The sequence below is a fragment of the Neomonachus schauinslandi genome, chromosome 4, assembly GCF_002201575.2.
Source record: "Neomonachus schauinslandi chromosome 4, ASM220157v2, whole genome shotgun sequence".
In the NCBI taxonomy this organism is placed as follows: domain Eukaryota; kingdom Metazoa; phylum Chordata; class Mammalia; order Carnivora; family Phocidae; genus Neomonachus; species Neomonachus schauinslandi.
In genome coordinates, this window is record NC_058406.1 from 82,938,372 (window position 1) to 82,961,688 (window position 23,317).

The 23,317-nt window shown below is 40.9% G+C and overlaps 1 protein-coding gene and 1 pseudogene across 1 annotated transcript in view; one reads left to right on the forward strand and one right to left on the reverse strand.

Annotated features, from left to right (window-relative positions):
* Positions 1 to 9,665: 9,665 nt before the first annotated feature.
* Positions 9,666 to 23,317, forward strand: part of SLC35A3 (solute carrier family 35 member A3) — a 50,882-nt gene continuing 37,230 nt past the window's right edge. Inside the window, exon 1 of the mRNA XM_021690329.2 lies at positions 9,666 to 9,806. The gene's annotated coding sequence lies outside the window, so the exon portion shown is untranslated. The remainder of the gene's footprint in view (positions 9,807 to 23,317) is intronic.
* Positions 13,843 to 14,023, reverse strand: LOC123324632 (annotated as a pseudogene).

Genomic DNA, 23,317 nt, shown 5'->3' on the forward strand with positions numbered 1-23,317 from the left:
TTTAAGTAATCTCTACACCCAACGTGAGGCTTAAACTTAACAACCTGACATCAAGAGTCACGTGCTCTACAGACTAAACCAGCCAGATGCCCTTGTATCCTGTATGTTGTAATTGCTATGTTAAATTGCTATGTTAATTGCTATGACTCAGCCCTGTCAAAATCCACTGGAGAATGTTAGGTTTCTCTTTGTTTTGTTTTAGCAGCTAGTTGTCCCAGTTAAGTTCAGGCAAAAAGTCTTAGCCTGCCTTCTGTGGGCCATGGGTATATATATATATATATAATTTCAGTTTTCAGACCCTGGCAGTACTGTTTGGATCTGGTCTATGTGTGTTTTCTCAGGAGCTAAAGGGGCCTGGGTGGTGGTCTACACCATAGAGTAGTGTTCAAAACCTTTGGTCTTCTATGACAGGTTAGTTTCACACATGAGTGTCTCAGGGTGATCCTAGAACTTCAAACACAAATCTATAAAATTCCCTTCCTGAGCTCTCTCCCATCCAAAATCTCCACAACACTCTCTGGCTCCCAGTGTTCCTTTTCCTGATCCTCCTGCCAAGAATGCCTGGCTTTCGGTCTTCCTACGCTGTCAGATGTCTCCCACAACTGGATCTCCCTTCAAGGCACGTCGGGAAGCTCAGCTGCTCATGCAGCCAACTGCTCACAGAGAGTGCAGCTTTGGAACTGGAGCCCTGCAAAGCCAGTGGAAGAAAAGAAAAACAAGATGTTTCCCCTATTCTCTGTGTTCTTCGGGGGTACTTCTTCTCCTTCCTCTTATTAGACAGATTTTCTCTTGGCTGTGCCCACTGCAATGTTCCAGAATTTGGGATGCCTTGAGATGAAACCAAGGGATGATGGGAGGAAAAAAATATGAGACTCACCATTTGTTGGTCTTTGAGTATGGATTTCCTCCCATATTTGTCCACTATTATTTATTTTTCAGAGTCCTCAGTTGGTTGCTTTACATATACTCTCCAGAGTTTTTATTGAAAGAAGAAATAGTGTAGAGTATGCTCATGCCATTTAGCCAGAGCCGGACCCTAAACCTTTTGTAATAGTTCAAGAAACTTTGATATGTTGGTGTAACCTATTGAGATATAGTTCCACAAGTTTTGTGCTCCACAGGCTGTATTCTTATAAACATATTTGAATCAGAATTTACCTAATTTGAAAGTAAATATCTTTTGTGTTAACGGGCAATTTCATTTTTACAAGTCTTATTAAAAACTGCTTAGCCTTGAGGCGCCTGGGTGGCTTAGTCGGTTAAATGTCTACCTTCAGCTCAGGTCATGATCCTGGGGTCCTGGGATCAAGCCCCTCATCAGGCTCCCTGCTCAACGGGGAGGCTGTTTCTCCCTCTCCCCTCTGCCTGCCTTCCGCACCCACTTATGCTCTCTCTCTCTCGCTCGCTCTCTCTCTATCTCAAACAAATAAATAAAATCTTAAAAAAAAAAAAGAGAATGGGCGAAGGACATTTCTTCCAAGAAGATATACAAATGTCCAATGAACACATGAAAGGATGCTCAATATCATTAGTCATTAGGGAAATGCAAATCCAAAGCCTAATGAGATACCACTTCCCACCTAGTAGAATGGCTATAATAAATAACAGAAAAAAAGTGAGATGAGAATGTGCAGAAATTGCAACTCTTCTACATTGCTGGTAAGAATGTAAAATGGTGCAGTTATTTTGGTAACAGTTTGTCAGTTCCTCGGGAAGTTAAACATAGTATTACCATATGATCCAGCAATTTCACTGCTAGGTATCTACTCAAAAGAATTGAGAACAGAGACTCAGACAGATACTTGTACATGAATGTTCACATCAGCGTTATTCACAATAGCCAAAAGGTAGAAATAACCCAAATGTCTTTTAATAGATGAATGGATAAATAAAATAAAAAGGAATGAAGTTCTTATGCATACTACAACATGGATGACCTTTGAAAACATCATGCTAAGTGAAATAAGCCAAATAAAAAAGGGCAAATATTGTATAACATTTTTTGAAGTATCTAGAATAGGCAAATTTATAGAGAACAGGAAGTACCTTAGGAGTGGGGGCTGGGTGGGGAGGGGTAGGGAGTTATTAGAAAAAAAAGAGTTGGGGGAGGAGGACCAGTGTAAATATAGAGCTGACACTGGTCCATAGCAAGAATGTTGTGAAGTCCTGCCACCATGGGTATAGGGAATATTTCTTGAATTGATGCTAATTCTGCTAAGAGTGGCTGTCTTATTCATTGTTTTCTATGTCCCTTGACATACGGGAGGGTCCTTTCTTTTCTATTGCCTTCCTTGGTTGTATCTGAAGTAGTCTTTAGAGAGCATGCACTCTTTGGAGGCTGAGCAGTGTTTTGAACTCATTTCTTGTCTATAGAAGGTTGGAGGCCAAAGAGGTATTTTTTTTTCTTAAAGACTTATTTATTCATTTTAGTGAGCAGGGGGAGGGGCAGAGGGACAGAAAGAGAGAATCTCAAGTAGATCCCCTCCTGAGTGGGGAGCTGAAGTGGGATCCATCTCATGACCCTGAGATCATGACCTGAGCCAGTATCAAGAGTCAGTCGCTTAACTGACTGAGCCACCCAGCCGCGCCTCTCCCACCCAAAGAGGTATTTTGAGTCTTGTCCAGGCTCTTGGTTGCTTTGGCAGCACAGTTATTTCATCAACATAACTGGCTTCTTTTCTACTTGATTCCTGTGTGTTTTTTTGCTAATAGTCATACCCACAGTTCTTTTCTTGACACATCTCCATTTGTTTATCTATTTAATTCTAGGTTCTTTGTACCCATCAAGTTTAGTGGGAGAGCAACACCTTTATTCCCTTCTTCCTCAGCCATGTCGCCCATTGAAAGGATGTACTGAGTGACATTCCAATCCATTCAGAAATTTTAAAGATGGGTATGACAGAGATATGCTTACTTTTATCCTTGCCTATAGGCCTAGTTTTGATGGCTTTTTTGGGTTGTTGTTTAAAAGCCTACTCAAGGAACGTAACAATAAAAAATTTAAAAAAAAAAAAGAAAGAAAAAAGCCTACTCAGGGAACACCTGGGTGGGTCAGCTGGCTGGGCGTCTGCCTTCGGCTCAGGTCATGATCCCGGGATCAAGGTCCGCCTAGGGCTCCCCCGGGGAGCCTGCTTCTTCCTCTACCTGCCACTCCCCCTACTTGTGCTCTCTCCTCTCTCTCTCTCTCCCTCTCTCTGACAAATAAATAAAATCTTTTAAAAAAAAAGCCTACTCAGTTTTATAGTTCACCCGTTGGAGATGAAAGACATTTACCACTCCCAACACAGCAAGTTCCCAAATGTTTGTGTTCTCTTTATTCCTTTCCATTTCTGCTTATAAATTAATCAATTATTTTTTGAGTACTTCTCTTTCATGAAGTATCTTGTCAAACGCCGCCAACATTAACCAACACATGCTATTAACATTTGTTTTCTAGTTTCTTCCAGAGCTATAAGCATGCAAGGTTCATTATTTACCTATCAAGTTCTTGTAGGTGACAGTTTTATCAAATATTCCAGTGCATAGCAAAGATTGTCATTCCTCTAGCTTCTAAAATAAGCTTAATAAAGTAATGTTGCAAAAGTCTGGTTTTTGTTAACATATGCCACACTCCATCTCTGGGCAACAATATCTGTATCAATCAATGTATGCTAGGTTTTGTTGAAATCTTAATAATATAATATAATGTAATAATATAATAATAATATAATGTAATATATAATGTAATATATATAATATATAATGTAATATATAATGTAATATAATATAATAATAATATAATATAATATATAATCTTAATATAATAACAAAGATTTATTTCTTGTGTATGCTCTGGGTCTACTGCAGATTGCTGGGGCTTTCACTTTTCATCTACTCATTCTAGGATGCAGACATGAACATTGCCAGACTCAAAAGCTGAGAGAAAGAAGATTTTGGACGGTCACAAATTGGCAGTTCAGTGCTATGGCCCTGAATGACACACATAATATGCTTATAACTAATTGACCAGACTACTCATGTAGTCTCACACAACCACGAGAAAGCCAGGAAGTGCAACTTATCATGTGCCCTGAAGGTAGAGAGCAGGAAATATTTGGCGAACAGCATAATCCAACTGCATATGAATTATATAATCAATGTACTCAAAGACTGCTCAATAGAGGCCCGACTTAACAAGAGTTGTGACCCCTCACCCATTTCCAGACTTAAGAGGCTCCTGACCAGCTTTAATAGCACAAGTACAAATACATACCATGCCCCTTTCCTCCACAAAGGAATCCGGTGATTTTGTGAGGTAATTATGCCAGGTAAAGGGGAATCCCCAAAACTTCTATTTACAATTGACCCTGACTCTGAGATAAAACCAATTCTTTGATGGCCAACCACCATGTTTCCCACCAAATAGGAGCTTAAGAGCGTCAGGTCATAATTGAAGCTTTGGCCAGAGTTAATAATGGGGCAGCAATCCAAGGTAATTTCTCCAGTGTTTAAATGTATAGGTAAGGCAGATGGCCCTTCTTCCATGAAACCATCCCCTGACCCACTGACTCAAAGATTAAGTCTAGTATAATAGGAAAAGCAAAGCAGAAGCCAGTGGAGAACTCCTCCTGGCTAAAGGAAGACACGGGAATTAAATTCATTTCAAACCAGTCTAGCAGATGTTCTATAAAGCATTAAACTCTAGAGATCCACCTCAAAGCAAAAGGATCACATGTCCATTGAGCTATTAATGATATGGAAATGACCTCCTTCAGCTTCTCTTTGAGGTAAATGATGGACAAGTAAATAATCTTTGGCTATCCTCTCCAGCTTTCTTTACATATAGGTTCTTTGACCTGAAGAACTAAGAACATGCCAGATTCAACTAATTTGGCAACTTGAATGAACTAGTTTTTCCTGTTCGTGAGTTGTAATTTCAATTCAATAATTTTAAGAGCTATAATAGCATAAGAACAAACTGTAAGTGACACCTGGAAACCTGAGGTTTATCTCTAAGCACGGAAATGTTTTGTATTTTAACTGTTAGGACAGATATCCATTAAAAACATATATCACCATAATCTTTGTTCTTTCTTTCTTATTTGTTGCCTTTCCTTTCCTTTTTTTCCTACTGAGTCGTAGGCCATCAAGGCGCCTTGCTAGCTCAGTGGGAAGAGCACATGACTCTTGATCTTAGGGTCATGAGTTTGAGCCCCACAGTGGGTATAGAAATTACTAAAAAAAGTAAATAGGGGCACCTGGGTGGCTCAGTTGGTTAAGTGTCTGCCTTCGGCTCAGGTCATGATCCCCAGCAGGGAGCCTGCTTCTCCCTCTCCTGCTCACCCTGCTTGTGCTCTCTCTCTGTCAAATAAATAAATAAAATCTTAAAATAAATACATAAATGAATTTAAAAAGAAAAAAAGTCCCTACACTACCAGCTCTGCCTAAAGATACTGATCTGGGGAATGTCACTTTGTGTTCATAAAGCTTGCAGTGTCAACAGCACCAAATATAATTTGATTTGGTCTTAATTTTTGTGGGGCATCACTGGGAACCACTCATGTTTTCAATCAGATTCTTAGATTTAGCAAATAAAAATATAGGATACCCAGTTAAATTTGAACTTCTGATAGACCAATGATTTTTTTTAGTATAAGTATATCCCAAATATTGCATATATTCAATAATTATTCATTGTTTATTTGAAATTCAAATTTAACCAGGTGTCCTCTATTTTATTTGGCAACTCTAATCAAGTCCTGTTGAGATACTTAGTCCTGTTTGACCCTGGCTATCCTCAGGCCCATATGTTGTTCAACTTTACCTGTCTTTAAGTAGCCAAAATTTTGCCTCTCAGAGCTGTTATTGTAGGGAGGCCAAAGCTAGTCCTCTGCCCCAGTGTTCCCAGATTGCTGTTTTTCTCCCTTCCTCATGGCCATCTCTGTTCTTCACTGATACTTTTTTTTTTCTAATATTTTTATTTATTTGTCAGAGAGAGGGAGAGAGAGAGGCTGAGGGGAAAGCAGGCTCCCTACTGAGCAAGGAGCCCAATGTGGGACTCCATCCCAGGATGCCGGGATCATGACCTGAGCTGAAGGCAGACACTTAACCGACTGAGCCACCCTGGTGTCCCGTCACTGACACTTCTTAACTCTATTGCCACTTTTGCTGTCTGCCACCTTTTTTCTATTCTGGCTCATTCTTTTCCTATGCCATTTTTTCTTTCTTTCTTTCGTTCGTTCGTTCGTTCTTTTTTTTTTTTTTTTTTAAAGATTTTGTTTATTTAATTGCCAGGGAGAGACACAGCGAGAGAGGGAACACAAGCAGGGGGAGTGGGAGAGGGAAAAGCAGGCTTCCCGCCGAGCAGGGAGCCCGATGCGGGGCTGGAGCCCGATGTGGGGCTCTATCCCAGGACCCTGGGATCATTGACCTGAGCTGAAGGCAGACGCTTAACGACTGAGCCACCCAGGCGCCACAGCCATTTTTTCTTTCTATAACAGCTAAATGTAGTGTTTTAGAGCATGGACTTTAAAAGCAGACAAATTGGGATTTGAATCCCAGTTTATCTTTCAGTAAGTCTGGGAACTTCAGTAAATTACTGAATGTCACTTAGCCTCAGTTTCTCTTTCTGTAAAACACAGATACTAATGCCTACTTTACAGGGCTGTTCTGAAGGTTAGATGAGATGATATAGGTGAGCTACTCAAGGGACAATCCTTATTAAATTGATGTTATTAGAAGAGTTTCAGATGTTGGGTACTGACTTAACTTTTTTAAATGTGTTGGGTGCCTAGACTTGCAGTTCAGGCTCTGCTCACATTCTTCCCTGGCAAGCTTTTGTACTGTCTGGCTTGTCTTTGACATCATTACCAACAGCTCAGTTCAGGAAATACGTATTGAATTTCTACCATGTGCTAACCAGGGTGCTAAAAGCTGTAGATCCAGAGATAAATGAGATAGCACTGATCTCAAGGAAAGTGTTAGAAAGAATTGATATGAAACAGATCACAATACAATGAAGTAAAATTATCTAGGTAGGCACAGGGTGCCTCACAACATTATGAGACCACAGAGAAGGAGATCAGACCCCTGGGAGGAAGGAGGCTAGAAAAGGCTTCAAGTTTGTGATAACATCTGGGCAGAGAATTAAAAGGGGAATGGGCTAGCTATAAAAAATATGCGGGAGCAGTGGAAACATATTCTACACTTAGTGAACAGCATGAGAAATAGGAAAAGGTCCTATGGATGGTATATACAGGGAAGCTCAAAGCAGTTCAGTAGGTATTATGAGTATAAATTGTAAAGCCAGGGAGAGCTAATGAAAGTATTATTTTCGGGGCTCCTGGGTGGCTCAGTTGGTTGAACGACTGCCTTCGTCTCAGGTCATGATCCTGGAGTCCCTGGATCGAGTCCCGCATCGGGCTCCCTGCTCGGCGGGGAACCTGCTTCTCCCTCTGACCCTCCTCCCTCTCATGCTCTCTGTCTCTCATTCTCTCTCTCGCAAATAAATAAAATCTTAACAACAACAACAACAACAGCACGTGTTACTGTTTCATAATTATAACTGCTTCCACTTCTCATTTTTCTCATTTTAAAGCTTTCTGAGCTGAAAGGTCTTTCTTTAATCTAAAAAATGTATTCGTGGGGCACCTGGGTGGCTCAGCCGTTAAGGTCTGCCTTCTGCTCAGGTCATGATCCCAGGGTCCTGGGATCAAGCCCCGCATCAGGCTCCCTGCTCAGCGGGAAGCCTGCTTCCCTCTCCCACTCCCCCTACTTGTGTTCCCTCTCTCGCTGTCTCTCGCTCTCTGTCAAATAAATAAATAAAATCTTTAAAAAATAAATAAAAAGAATAAAAATAAATTAAAAATGTATTTGTGGCTTAAGGTATATTTTTCTGCTGGCGTATTTTTATTTTTTTAAGATTTTATGTATTTGAGAGAGAGAGAATGAGAGACAGAGAGCATGAGAGGGAGGAGGGTCAGAGGGAGAAGCAGACTCAGCAGGGAGCCCGATGAGGGACTCATCCTGGGACTCCAGGATCATGACCTGAGCCAAAGGCAGTTGCTTAACCAACTGACCTCTGCTGGTGTATTTTAAAAACATTTATCTCTCTCTTTCCCCTTACAACCACACATATTTACTGAGTACCATTTTTTGAATTAAAAAAATATAGGTAGATAGATATGTTAGAATAGTGCCTAGCTATTACTGTTTTGTACCAGCCATATTTTGTTTCCAAAATATTTGGATAAACATTAAGATCTAATATAAAGTTCCACATTCAGGGATTTTCTCAAGGTCATAATACAGAAAATTTTAAAGCCAGTTATTTTTCTAACACAGTTAATTTTATTTTCCTGCTCTGTCTCTACAGAGGTAGTTTTAATCATGTGCAATATAAACAGATGTAGGCTTCATTTACAGTGGCATTGTGTTAAGAGGAAAGAGATAGGGGCGCCTGGGTGGCTCAGTTTGTTAAGCAGCTGCCTTGGGCTTGGGTCATGATCCCCAGGTCCTGGAATCGAGCCCTGCATCCGCTGCCAGCTCAGTGGAGAGCCAGCTTCTCCCTCTCCCTCTGCCTGCTGCTCTGCCTACTTGTGCCCTCTCTCTATCCCTCTGTCAAATAAATAAATAAAATCTTTAAAAAAAAAAAAAAGAGGAAAGGGACAATCCTGCCCTACAATTTGATGATCAAACTGGACCTAGAATATTAATTTTAGCTTGTCCATCATCAGAATGGGCTGCGGTGGTTGGAGAGTTTCCAACAAAGATATCAGAAGACCTTCAAAAGGTAGTGTTGTGGGGCGCCTGGGTGGCTCAGTGGTTAAGCGTCCGCTTTCGGCTCAGGTCATGATCCCAGTGTCCTGGGATCGAGCCCCATATCGGCCTCCCTGCTCCATGGGAAGCCTGCTTCCCCCTCTCCCACTCCCCCTGCTTGTGTTCCCTCTCTCGCTGTGTCTCTCTCTGTCAAATAAATAAAAAAAAACTTAAAAAAAAAAAAAAAAAAAGGTAGTATTGTGTAAGGGATCCATGAAGCCAGGAAGGGGGTTAGTCTCTTAGGACTCTGGGATCCTCTGGCCCCATTTTTTTTTTTTCCTGTTGTTGTTTCTTCCCCTCTCCTGGTTAATAGCAGTAAGAGAGCTTTGGGCTCTCCTCAAACTCAAGGTCTTGGCCAGGATGGGAGAAGTGGTCATTTCCAACTCAACAAGCCTTCTTCTGGACTCCTGGGTGGCAGCCCACGCCAGGGCTAATCTCGTTGTTTTCAGGGACAGTAACAGCTATTTCTAGCAGTGGGGTTGTTTGTTTCTTGGATCAGCCTCTTCACCCCCTCTCAGGGTCCTTTGCCCAAAGGACTTTGCCTTTCCTTTCGCAGTCGGACGCCCTGGCACCCTGCACAACCGGACAGCCCCGCAGAAGCCCGGGGCCGGTGCCACTCCTGCTAACTCTTCCACCCCGGACACATCTAGCAGGAGGCAGTGCCCGGGGCGGCGACGCGACGGTGAAGCCTACACCCGGGGCTGCCGGCCGAGCCGCCTAGGTGCCTCGCCTTCGGGACAGAGCTGGCAAGCGCCAAGCTGGGGCCGCCACAGCCGAGCCGGGAACGGCCTTTGCCCGGGCCGAGGCGGAAGCCGGAGCATTTGGGGGACGGGACCGCGGGAACCCGGAAACGCCTGGGCCGCACCAGGCTCGCGGCGGCGAAGGCAGCTGGAGCCGGGGGCTCAGCGCGTCAGGGGTCGTGGGGGACCCAGCGGGCTGGACAGCCTGGGGCGCCGGGCGGAGCTGAGTCGCCGCCCGGGGTGCAGGCAGCCTGTCGAGCTGCGCGGGAGGTGAGCGTGGAGCGCCCCTGGGGGGAGGCGGGCGTAGGGCAGCAGGCTGCTGCAGCGGCCGGCCGGAGCGCTAGAGGCTGCCGGGGGGGTGGTCCGGGGCAGCTCCGGGAGGAGGAGGCGGAGGCGGAGGAAAAGGTGTGCGGGGGCCAGATGGAAAGTCCGTCAGAGTGAAGGGGACGGTGTCCAGCTAAGCACGGGTGGGAGCGGATCAAGTGACACGTTGTACCTCCGAGGGACGACGTGCGGAATGTGCTGGGTGGAGGAGGAAAAGGGCCCGAGGAAAGGGGTGTGTCAAGCCAATGAAAACGGCACTGTGTGCCTCAGAGCCTGGGGCGTGCGGAGCCCGCTGGCCGGTGGGCAGGCCTGGCCGTCGTTCCTTCGGGGAGCGTCCCTTGAGCTCCGGCTCCGAGTGCAGCCCTGTGGTAGGCGCCGATCCACCAGACGAGGACCCTGCGCTCAAGAAGCCGCAGGGACTTCCAAGAGATGGAAGGGCTGTCCCTGGTAAGGCTAGTACATAGGCACGGGCTGTCCGAAGCTAGGTGAGATTCCTATCAGAACAGGTGTGTGTGTGCGCGCGCGTGTATGCTGGGGGGAGGGTTCTGAGTGTTGAGGAAGGGAGGATTTTAATAGCATTTATTTACCAACTAACCACCTTTCAGGAACACTGGTTCAAATGAACTATAAAGAATGATATTGAATGTTGAAATGGGCCTTGCTTAGCCAACCACTTACATTTCATTACTTTAGTAGAAAGACTGAATCTTTTATTATGTTTTATTACACGCAGTATTTGAAAATGGAATCAGAGTTTTTGGTTTTCAATCAACATTCAACTTTGATAGTAAAAGATGAAATTTGGTACAGTTTCTCACTTGGTGCTCTTAGGTTCATTGGTAAACTCCGGTTGTTTCCTTTAAGGGAGTGACTTAAGTTTACGTTAATGGTCCTAACATTTCCTACCTAACACTTCTCCTACGTGTAGAGTCTACTTTTTCAGCGTCTCTGTTTACTTCTCCCCTTTTTCTTTCCCTCTACCTCCGTGCTAAATGTGGTGTTTCTCTTCTCTTATTTGCAGTATAGCAATGGCTTCCAAACTGGACTTGCTTCCCTCAATTTTTCCCCCTTCCAGTCACTCCCCTCCATACTGCTTCTTAAAGTTAGAGAGCTTATGCAGTCCCTGGTTACTCTTCCCTCAGAAATACTCAGTGACCCTCTATTGGATCCAAAATACATTTAAAATTATTTAGGATGGCATTCAAAACCTTTCAGAATTGCAGCTGTCCATAGCTCCAATCAGATCAATATGTCCCTTTCATTTTTTTAAATTAACTTTATCCCACATAATCCTGGTTTTTTTTTTTTTTTTTTTAGCTAAACTGCAGTAGTGACTTGGAAATGTTATTTCTAAACACGCTTTATGCCTACCTGCCTTGGTCTTTGCTTGCATCCTTTCTTCTACAAGGATCTTCCTTACCATCTTTGTAGAGATTCTAGTTAGTCTTTTTTTTTTTTTTTTAAGATTTTATTTATTTATTTGACAGAGACAGAGATAGGGGGAGAGAGAGAGAGAGATCGAGAGAGGGCACACAAGCAGGGGGAGCAGCAGGCAGAGGGAGAGGGAGAAGCAGGCTCCCAGCTGAGCAAGGAGCCCTACATGGGGTTCTATCCCAGGACCCCCGGGATCATGGCCTGAGTCGAAGGCAGACGCTTAACCCTCTGAGCCACCCAGGCGCCCCGATTCTACTTATTCTTTAATGCCTTATATGGCACCTTCTTTTTAAAAATACTTCTTAAGATATAATTGACATATGACATCATAATGAGTTTCAGGTGTACAACATAATGTTTCGGTATTTGTATATATTGCAGAATGAGCGCCACAATAAGTCTAGTTAAAGTTCATCACCACACATAGTTAAGATTTTTTTTCTTCTGATAAGAACTTTTAAGATCTACTCTCTTAGTAACTTTCAAATATATAATATGGTATTATTAACAATAGTCACCATGCTATACAATATCCCTAGGACTTATTTTATTTATAACTAGAAGTTGACACCTTACAAAGCTTTCTGAAGTCTACCATTAGTCCAAGATATTCTTTTTTCTCTTGTGTGCTAAGCCCTATAATTTTATAATATTTGTTAATTTGCATTTTACTATGGTTATTTGAGGAATTTTTTTTTTTAAGATTTTATTTATTTGCGAGAGACAGAATGAGAGACAGAGAGCATGAGAGGGAGGAGGGTCAGAGGGAGAGGCAGACTCCCTGCTGAGCAGGGAGCCCCATGTGGGACTCAATCCCGGGACTCCAGGATCATGACCTGAGCCGAAGGCAGCCGCTTAACCAACTGAGCCACCCAGGCGCCCTATTTGAGGAATTTATACTACCTCAAAGATTTCTTACTAGGATCAAACATGGAACAGAAAGGCAAATTCAAATATAAGATTATTAATAAAAATCTGAAACAAGGTTACACCACCACACAAGAATTAATCCTTGTCTCCAGGATCACGTGTATCACAACTTGTATCCAATTGTCCAGCTTCAGCTTACAGGGCTTTAGCAAAAGGGCAGTTTTTGTTCTTAGTGATTCCAAGTCAGAAGGGTGGGAGAAAGTTGGACATGTTAGTTTGGACAGTCTTAGTGAGATATTGGAGAAAACTAGAGGAATTCAGGATCCAGTCCAGTTTATAGGTAGATAACAAAACCTCAAAGACAATAAACAGGTCTAGAATCTGATATCCACAATAGTGTGCTACTGAAACATAATTTTTTTTCTCTACAGTCATCTCCATTTCTACCAAAGATAAACGAGTATGACTACCTTGTGTGTAAAATCAGTCTAGTTTCATTAAACTTGGTTTGATTACTTATGTAAGAATAGTGATTAACCATATAGGCTCTTTTAAAGTCTGCCTTGCTGGAACTTTTCAGAAGGAATCTCCGAGTGGACTTTTAAAAGCTCCTCAAGGCTAGGAAGCCAAGCCAAGGATTCACCATCAGACTTTGCCTGTAATACTTTTAATTTCTTTTTTTAAGATTTTATTTATTTATTTGACAGAGCGAGAGAGACCCTGAGAGAGGGAACACAAGCAGGGGGAGTGGGAGAGGGAGAAGCAGGCACCTCGCCAAGCAGAGAGCCTGATATGATACGGGGCTCCATCCCAGGAGCCTGGGATCATGACCCGAGCTGAAGGCAGCCGCTTAACTGACTGAACCACCCAGGCGCCCCCCTGCAATATCTTTAGATTTGGGTGAATTCCTCTCTTCTCTCTTCTAGAGGTCCCTAAGAGATCCTGAGTTTCTTGGGCCTGCCGGGAATTGACCTTCCTTACCCCCCTGATAAGACTGAGAACCCTGAAAGCCAGATACCAATTGGCTTTTTTTTGAAGGGGCTTTATTGGCTCTATAAAGTCAATCTTAGTTGCTTAAAGTTGTCTGGTCATATCTGATATTATACCCATCCTTCTCAAATGTGACATTCCAGTCAAAACTTAGGCAGTATAGCCAGTGTTTCCAATTGTGTCTTGTTACAGGGAGAACAGATTCATATTGAACTTATACAAATAACTACATTGCCATGAAACTAAAAATACTAAGGGTTTCTGAATTCTGGAGGAATTAGGTAAGGAGAAAAAGATAAATGTTTCAATTCTGTTTACAAAGGTACCGTTTACCAAATTGTTGTAAGTTAAAGAAAGCTTAAGAGAAAAGGCTTTCTTAAATCTTTAATTAAGGGCGCCTGGGTGGCTCAGTTGGTTAAGCGACTGCCTTCGGCTCAGGTCATGATCCCAGGGTCCTGGGATCGAGTCCCACATCGGGCTCCCGGCTCAGCGGGAAGCCTGCTTCTCCCTCTCCCACTCCCCCTGCTTGTGTTCCTGCTCTCGCTGTCTCTGTCAAATAAATAAATAAAATCTTTTAAAAAAAAATTTAAGTCTTTAATTAAAAACAAATTTTTAAAAAAAGATTTTAGGTATTTATTTGACACAGAGAGAGCAGGAGCAGGGGCGGGGAAGAGGAAGAAGCAGGCTCCCGGTTGAGCGGGGAGCCTGACTTGGGGCTCTATCCCAGGACCCCGAGATCATGACCTGAGCTGAAGGCAGATGCTTAACCAACTGAGCCACCCAGGCGCCCCTTCCTTAAATCTTTTAATTAGCAATAATCACACCTCGGATAAACCTCATTGGCGACGATATTGCCACTGCGCAAAGCTTCCTTAAATCTTTTAAACAAAATGTTAAAGAACCAGCAGTGTTTCAAACAAAAACTCAGAAATTATAATCATCCTCATCAGTTTATTCAGTCCCATTTAATTCTTGTTTTGCTTGATCTTGGGTTAGTAGTTTTATGAATCCTTCAGTTTTTTCTATGGAATTCTGAAAATTCTTACCCAATTCAATGGTATGATCTTAAAGTTGTCAGAAAGCTGCTTTCTAGAGTACTTGTCAGGATTATTTCCATGAATCTTTTTGAAGACAAGCATTTTTGGATCATAGCAGCTTGGAAAAGCTTTCATGAAAGCATCAGCATAAAAAAATAACTATCTGTAAATGACAAAAAACTTAAAATGGCCATGTTTAAAGATCTGATGAGAATTCATTTCTAATGCAGTTGACAAGGATATATGGTTATTTCTGTGACACATACTTTAAGATGATAACTGGAATTATGACTGATGACATAATATGACATTATACCAGGCTATATCAGATTTTAAGAAATTTTATACAATTTCTGGAACACATATTAATAACATCCATCCATACAAATATAACCTAAGAAGGTTAAACATCACTTCTTATTTAGAAGGCTATAATCTGACATATCAAATAAACCTCATTAGTTTGACATCTCCTTTTTTATAAGGAGAGAGAACAAATCTTTTGAGATGTTTCAGGGACCCTGTGGAACAAATCAAAGTTCCAGGTCCAAAAGACTTCATTTAGGATTTGATTTTGGGGAATTTTGCCAAACATATTAAAAGGGTTTAAAACACATAATTAAATAGGATCATAGGTCCTGTGAAACAATCCCTTTAACTAAGGTGACAAAAACATTGAAGGCAAATACTGAAAGTTACATAGTTATATATATATATATTATATAATATATATTATATAATATATAATATATAAATACCAGCTTCCAATTAGACTAACTTGACGATAGAGTTCCTATATATATATATATATATATATATATATATATAACTTTAGCTCTTTTAATAGAGAAGACTCCAGTTTCTTAAGTAATCAAAGACCTGATAAAGAAAATGGGAAGCACAGGAAGTTATTTTGATGAAACACAGGATCTTTATTTTCTAAGCAGTTTACTTAAAAGGTAAAGGAAAACCTTTCACAATCTTATCAAGAGTGGACCCATAGTCCCAGAAAACTTTGTTCTTTTTTTTTTTAAAGATTTTATTTATTCATTCGAGACACAGAGAGAGAGAGGGCATGAGCAGGGGGAGAGGCAGAGGGAGAGGGAGAAGCAGGCTCCCCGCCGAGCCAGGAACCAGACCTGGGGCTCGATCCCAGGACCCTGGGATCATGACCTGAGCCGAAGGCAGACGCCCAATCATCTGAGCCACCCAGGCACCCTGAAAACTTTGTTCTTTAAGGAGAAACAAGACTCAATTCTACGGTGCCTGGGTGACTCAGTCAGTTAAGCGTCTGCCTTCCGGGGAGGTCATGATCCTGGGGTCCTGGGATTGAGTCCTGTGTCAGGCTCCCTGCTCAGCGGAGAGTCTGCTTCTCCCTCTCCCTCTGCTTCTCTCTCTCTCTCTCTGTGTCAAATAAATAAATAAAATCTTTTTTTAAAAAAGACTCAATTCTGGTTTTATATCAATGTACTTTTGATATTAAGGCTTGATTTTATAACCCTTATAATTAATGCATTCAATTTTAGCCAGTTGACCACTCAAAATAAATTTCTTCTCTCTCTCTTCCCAGCTTTCTATGTCTATTTAGTTTTTGTCTTTTATTTTGCTCTTTCTCATTCTGGAACAACCAATTATTCTACTTTAGGACAAAATTACTCTTTTTTTTTTTTTCCCTTGACAAAAACATATCTCCATATCCCCTAGTTTTTTATACCAAAACACATTTACTTTCCTTGTATACAGAGTTCCCCCCTTATTTCTAGTATTTTTTTTATAAAGATTTTATTTATTATTTGACAGAGAGAGAATGAGAGACAGAGAGCACGAGAGGGAGGAGGGTCAGAGGGAGAAGCAGACTCCCTGCCGAGCAGGGAGCCCGATGCGGGACTCGATCCAGGGACTCCAGGATCATGACCTGAGCCGAAGGCAGTCGCTTAACCAACTGAGCCACCCAGGCGCCCTATTTCTAGTATTTTAATTACATATATTAATTAGAATTCTTAACTCTTAGAATCCTTATTTCTAGTGAAAACTAGGAAGCAAGTAATTTTGAAATGTTTTCATACACCAACATTCTGGTTAACTCAGAACGTGCACTACAACCACCCCCTCTTTTTTTTTTTTTTTTAACATATTCACTGAGTATCCATCATTTAACTTGACTTCGCAAAACTCTAAAGACATAAGTTACCAAAAAGATTTGGGAAACTATTTCAAGCAGACATATAAAAAATAATTATTGTTGAAAAGTTCATTTATGAATTTTTATATTTTTAAATTTTTTTACATTTAAACTTTTACATTTATTTAATTCACTTGTTTCAAACAAATACGTTTCAATTACTCATGAAAATTTCATGAGACATTAAGCAGCTTACTATTTTTTCTTGCTGACAGATTTTGTAACATAGAGATAACGTGTGCTTATTTGACTCGTAAACCCAGGTAGAAAAGCTGTATGTCTGCATTATATTTAATGCTGACAACTTTGGAGATATATCCATTTTGTTTGTTTGTTTGTTTTTATTATTGTTGTTGTTTCAGCTAAACCAACAATATTCTTTTTTTTTTTTAAAGATTTTATTTATTTATTTGACAGAGAGAGACACAGCGAGAGAGGGAACACAAGCAGGGGGAGTGGGAGAGGGAGAAGCAGGCTTCCCATGGAGCAGGGAGCCTGATGCGGGGCTCGATCCCAGGAGCCTGGGACCATTACCTGAGCCGAAGGCAGACGCTTAACGACTGAGCCACCCAGGCGCCCCTAAACCAACAATATTCTTATTTGCCAAAGATTACCTGAGTCATGTGAACTTAAAAACATTTGTGTTAGTTTCTGTATTCCTCTCAGAGAATTTTAAATTAATATAGTACTCCTTTTTCCATAATTTAATTTGAGCTCTTTTACAGACTACTTTTGGCAAGACCATCTAGAGGTAGAAAAATATCACACATCTAAAACATACAAATAGAAATGAGATCTTACAGCTTTTCTTTTAAATTCTTAGCCATATGTCAGGTACAATAATAGAAAACTCACTAGTTGTTGTTTTTTTTTTTTTTTAAAGATTTTATTTATTTATTTGACAGAGAAAGACACAGTGAGAGAGGGAACACAAGCAGGGGGAGTGGGAGAGGGAGAAGCAGGCTTCCCGCCAAGCAGGGAGCCCAATGCGGGGCTTGATCCCAGGACCCTGAGATCATGACCTGAGCTGAAGGCAGACACTTAATGACTGAGCCATCCAGGCACCCTGAAAACTCACTAGTTTATATAAAAGAACAGTTGGATCCAAATTGTGTTTCTGGCAGATGGAATAAGATAAGGTTACCTGTTCAGATGGCTAAAGTTTTTTACTAATATTTGTTGAAAAGACTTTTTTCGCCCTAAGTTTATTTAAGTAATCTCTACACCCAACGTGGGCCTTGAACTCATCACCCTGAGATCAAGAGTCACACACTTCTCTGACTGAGCCAGCCAGGTGCCCTGAGAAGACTTTTTAAGATTGTTCATTTGCCCAGTATCCAAATAGCTCCCTTTCCCTCTTCAGCATCAGGGTAGTTGTCTCTAACTCTCTTAGGGCGCCTGATGGAGGATAGGGGGCTTAAAGTTCAAGTGACTGTAGGCATCTGAGGGCTAAAGTGGGAAGGAAGAAGTCTTGCAGGGGTGGACAGAGGGATGGAGGAGACGGGGCCTGAAGGATTCAAGGGAACTGAATGGAAGATTGAAGTAGGCTAAAGGAGGGAAAAGGAACAGAAGCAATGGGAAGGGAGAGAGGTCTTAGAGGAGCCAGTTTGGGAAGATCTTAGGTTTCCCAAAGAAGCCAGTGCAGGCCCAGCTTATCCTCAGCAAAATCATGCCAATAAGAAGGAGGTAGACAGAGTTGCAGAGCATATAGCCAGCAGGCGTTCAAGAAGAGGATTTCGGTGGACTGAAAAGTTCTCATGGGAGGAATAGGATGAAGTAGAACAGAGAGGCCTTAACAAATAACTCTCTAAATACAAGCTTCCAATTAGACTAACCTGACCATAGAGTTCCTTTAAAAATTCCTTTCAAACATCTTATTATCAGGTTTCAGCTGGGACAAACAATAAATATTCCTGGCAGTACTGAACTCCTTTTTAAAAATATTTTTTTCAAAAAATGTTTTTTTAAAACCAAAGGTAAATCTATCAAGTGATTCAAAACCAAAACCAATAAGCCTTTTATGACTTAACCGTGATGCAAGAGACATCCCTAGAGAAGGTAAAAAAGATGCAGCCCTCCCAAGCCCTAGAACCACTACTAAAGATAGCCAAAAGAAAGAGACAACATGTCCGCATTTCACCGCCCCCCTCCCCAACTGGCAACAGTCAGTAGGATGCTAGCTTCCAATGGGGTGCAACCCACATTTCTGTCCAGCTCCTGTTCTATATTCTGTATTCTTATATTTTCTTACTCTTATATATTCTTATGACTCCTAACCTGATGGTTGAGCCACTTGCACACCCAAGAACCAATAACCTGCATGCACCAGGCAGGCAGAAAGCCAAGCCAAATTTTTAAGGCACAAAATGAGACAAATAGGGTAGTAGTAGCTGCACTTTGGGAGGCAAGGATCGGTAACCAGCGGGTACCCCAAAACCAAATTCCCAAGAATCTTAATTCAGAGAAATATTTACAAATGCTTTTCTTCTGCTAATCTGATTTTGGAAAGGAAGGGACCGTATGAAATTTTACCATGTTCTCTTGACTGTCTGGGCATTACAGACAGATGAAGGAGAGCTGATTTGGTAAGAATTCTTACCCATCTCTGGCTTCTGCCAGTTCTTCCAGGGTCCCATCTGTGAGCTCTGGGGTCCCATCTGTGAGCTCTACGTAGGTATCTGAGAATCCCATCCTTTGTCACCAGAAACTGTAGGGGAAGAAAATAATTTTCTTTCTGATCTTCTGAGTTCCTAGCCAAGACCCTTATAGTAAAAGACAGATTAACAAGAGAAAAACAGAGACTTATTAACATATGTTCTCCATATATACAAGGTATACACTCAGGGAAAGTGAGTAACTCAAAGGAGTAGCTTTAGAATTCAGAATTAAATACCATTCTGAGAGGGAAAAGGGAAGGGAGATGTAGGCCTCTTAGGGGAAAGTAAGCAATTTTTAGGAAAGATGAATGGACCCTTAGAAGAATAGGTAAGAGGTAAGATAGTTTGTGGCAAGGTTTGTCTGGGTATAGTGTTAACTTTTAATCTTCTCTTCTGTAGTGAGTCAGTCCTTGGTTGATGAAACTCCTTTGGGGAGGGGATTTATGACAACTGAGTTCCTTATGGAGGATTTGTTTTTAGGCAGAACGGGGAGGTTTGGGGAAAGCCTCCCTGCATTTGCTGTTTTTTAAGTACCTACAGCTCGAAATAACCAATATGCTAAAGTGGCATATTTTACGGGTAGCATATTCAATTTCCTTTCACCCCCATTTTAAAGGTGAGAATATTAAAGGTCATGCAGGTCAAATAACTGGCCCTAAGTTCTGCAAACACTCTTTACGCTGCTTGTTATATTTGATATGGATATAATTTGTATCCTTAGATGTGTCTTTTTTTTTTTTTAAGGTTTTATTTATTTATTTGAGAGAGAGAGAGCACGAATTGGGGAGGGGGGCAGCAAGATGCAGAGGGAGAGGAAGAAGCGGACTCCTCATTGAGCAAGGAGCCTGATGCAGGGTTTGATCCCAGGACCTGGAGATCATGACCTGAGCTGAATGAAGGCAGACGCTTAACTGACAGCGCAGATGTGTCTTTCACATAGTAGGAACTCAATATGATGAATGAATGACTTGATACACATTAGAATCAACTGAAATAACCTCAGTTAAAGCCCAGTCTTACCATTCAGTAGCTGTGAAGTATAACTTTTGAGACTTTTTCCTTCTCCTGAAAGTTTTAGAGAGAGAACTTTCTATTTGATATTAATCCGCTGTGGAATTTTTGTGTGTATGAAACTGCAAAAAAATTAAGAGTAAATCGTAGACCTATCGGTAACTGAAATCAAACCAGCAGTTAATAATGTCATTGAACATCATCATTTGAACATCACTAAACCAGCAGTTAATATTGTTATTCATGTGTATGAATTTATTATTAAAGTTCAGATCAATATCAATTGGTAGCTAAACATTAGATGTTGACCCTCTAAAAAGCAAGTCAATCCTAAGTACATTCAACTTAATTGTCTGCTTTAATGAAGGAGTGTAGTGCTGTGGTTGTATATTTTTTTTTTTTTTTTTTTTTTTTTAAAGATTTTTTATTTATTTATTTGACAGAGCGAGACAGTGAGAGAGGGAACACAAGCAGGGGGAGTGGGAGAGGGAGAAACAGGCTTCCCACTGAGCCGGGAGCCCGATGTGGGACTCGATCCCAGGACCCTGGGATCATGACCTGAGCCGAAGGCAGTCGCTTAACCAACTGAGCCACCCAGGCGCCCTGTGGTTGTATATTTTTAATGAATTTTTAAATGTCTTCTGCTATGTAGATTTGAGAGTGTTTGGTATATAAATATGAGAGTTTTTACTTTATAAGCTTGAATGTTACTCAGCTTCTCTATCTAAATTGGCTGCCCGGAATTCTTACTAGTTTATCATTCATATGGGAGATACACTCAAAAACCAAAGAACCAGTTGCTGTCTGGAGATAAGTGTTTTGGTTGAAAAAGTATGCTAGATCAGGAAATACAGTAGAAATTAGAGTTAAGATGAAGCTGAAACTTTTAGGTCACAACAGGTAAAATGCTAAAAAAGATCATTCCAATAAGAGAGTGTCTAAATACATTATACTTGCTCTGCTTACTTTTTCTGTAAAAGTTGGATATGAAGTTTTTTTCTAAATTCATATGTTCTCTAAAGCCACATTTAAACAACATTTCTAGGGGTGCCTGGGCGGCTCAGTCGTTAAGCGTCTGCCTTGGGCTCAGGTCATGATCTCAGGGTCCTGGGATCAAGCCCCGCATCGGGCTCCCTGCTTGGCGGGAAGCCTGCTTCTCCCTCTCCCACTCCCCCTGCTTGTGTTCCCTCTCGCTGTGTCTTTCTCTGTCAAATAAATAAATAAAATCTTTAAAAAAAACCCAAACATTTCTAGTAGCATTTTCTAACATGAGTAAGTCTTATAAAGGTATTCAGTGAATATTCAGATAAAGCACTGTAGTATTATAACCACTTCTTCTGATTGATATCTTTTAATCAACCATTGTGTGAGGTACATACTATTTCCCCCCTCCCCCCTCCCCTGCCATTATAGATGAGGGAAAGGAGGGACAGAGAGGTTAAATAGAATGCATTATTTATCAAGTGGTGGGGACAGAATGTGAAATTAGGTGGTCTGAGTCCAAAGGCATACTCTAATATACTATGCTGACTGGCCGTCTAAAATGTAGACATTTTTAAACACTTAGCCTTTACTGCAAAGACCATGCAAAAGACTTATTGGAAAAATTCATAAGCCATGAATTGATAGCTTTGACTGAGAGAAATCTTGCTTTATATCTGAGCTCTGACATGTTATGCAAGGTAAATTATATACTTAATATCTCAGAACCTACAGATTTTTTAAATCTGTAAAATGAGTGATTCCTTCTTTTACAGATTAAATTAGATTTAAATGGGGTAATGCCTATAAAGCACCTAGCACAATGTCTGATATGCTGTAGGTGTTCAGTAAATGTTCTTTTATTAATTTAATAAATTGTAACTTCTGAAGTTACAATTATTGGGAAACATTTAATGAGAACCAGTTTTGGCAAGGGTGCCTGTATCTTTTATGTATTATACAGAGAGACTTAATTTTTGAGGATCATTTTTCCTTTCTGAGAATTTACATATTGTAGAGTTTATTTATTCTTTTATATATTCAACATAGAGTACCTGACTATTATGTGACATATCCTCGTAAGGAGATGCAGGAAATACAATGATGAATAAAACACAGATATGCATATATGTCAACAAATTAGATTGATAAAATTTATAAGTGGTATTATAAAATGTAAGTATAAAATCATATTGGAATATAGTAGAGGGGAGGCTTTAGTCTGCTTGAAACTTAGGAAAACTTCACTGAGAGTAGATTTGTATTTTGGTACAAGATGAGAAATAGCTAAAGAAGAAGAAAGAAAATTTATAATTAAAAAAAAATTTTTTTTTCAAGTAGGCTCCACGCCCAGCACAGAGCTTGAACTCATCACTCTGAGATCAAGACCTGAGCTGAGATCAAGAGTTGGATGTTTAACCAACAGCCACAAAGGTGTCCCAAGGAAAGAGTATTTTTAAAAAAGGGATATTTATTCAAAGAATGCATGAAGAAAAAGTGTTTGAGACAGGTCATAGTTTATGGCAGAGAATTTAGGTTGGGGCCAGATTGTGAGTGACTGTTTTGTGTGAGTTTGTACTGTATCTTCTATTGGTAGGGAGTTAGTTAAACTTTTACAAAAAGAGAAGGAATGTGATCAGATCAACATTTTAGTAAGGTATCAGCTATATGGAGGTTGGAGTTGTTAGAGTCTGAAGGCTGTCCCATCAGTTGGGAGGCAGAGTGACATGAGACTTGAACAGTAAATACTCAACAGGCATAATTGAAATGTACTCAATAGTTTTTAAACCCACGGTATATATAAACTCCTAAGACTGTAGGTTTACCTGGGAGTGGTGGCAATTTCCTGTTTAGAAAGGGTGGTGGTTAAAAACAACCACCACCACCACCACCACCACCACCACCACACAGCATTTGAATTCTAATAGTGGAATTTTGTCCTTAGGGGAGGGTGGTATTCTTCCATTAATTACCTAAGCACAGTTAATAGCTAGAGTTCAAAATATTTTTTGTCCTTGACAACTTGCCAAACCATAAATCCATAAATACCAGCTAATTCCATATGTTCTATTAAGTTTCAGTTAAATTATTTTAAACATTTTTCTAAAATTTTTACCATTTGTGAGTGCTACAAAGAAAAACATCTTGGGACGCGTGGGTGGCTCAGTCAGTTGAGTATCTGCCTTCTGCTCGGGTCATGATCCTAGGGTCCTGGGATGGAGTCCAGCATCGGGCTCCTTGCTCAGCGGGGAGTCTGCTACTCCCTCTGCCTGCCGCTCCCCCTGCTTGTGCTGG